Below are 459 nucleotides of genomic sequence, written 5' to 3' on the forward strand. Positions count from 1 at the left end.
TATATTTAGGTGTTTTGTCAAAAATCAGTTGGCTGTATGTAGATGGGTTAATTTCTGGATTCTCGATTCTGGTCCATTGATCAATGTATCTTTCAGTGTACCAGTACTAGGCTGTTTTGACCACTGTAGACATGTAGTAAATTTTGAAATTGGGGAATGAGGCATCAACTTTGTTCTTCTTATGCTGTGCTTTGCTTACCCTAGGTCTCTTGTTTTCCATATAAAGTTAGTAATTGTCTTTTCCATCTCTTTGAAGAATGTTGTTGGAATCTGGATTGGGGTTGCAATTTATATGTGTAAATTGCTTTGGGAAGTATTGACATTTTCACGATGTTGAGTCTCCTATCCAGAAACATGGTATGTTCTTCCACTTCTGTAAGTCTCTTTTGGTTTCTTCTAGTAGTGTTTTGTAATTTTCTTTGTATAGGTCCTTTGTTTCTCTGGTTACATTTATTCCTA

The 459-nt window shown here is 35.3% G+C and overlaps 1 protein-coding gene across 1 annotated transcript in view; it reads left to right on the plus strand.

The window, feature by feature from the left end:
• KIAA1524 (KIAA1524 ortholog) overlaps window positions 1-459 on the plus strand; it is a 61,783-nt gene that overhangs the window by 36,422 nt on the left and 24,902 nt on the right. The gene's annotated exons all lie outside the window — the stretch shown is intronic.

Source organism: Chrysochloris asiatica, unplaced genomic scaffold, assembly GCF_000296735.1.
Source record: "Chrysochloris asiatica unplaced genomic scaffold, ChrAsi1.0 scaffold00236, whole genome shotgun sequence".
In the NCBI taxonomy this organism is placed as follows: domain Eukaryota; kingdom Metazoa; phylum Chordata; class Mammalia; order Afrosoricida; family Chrysochloridae; genus Chrysochloris; species Chrysochloris asiatica.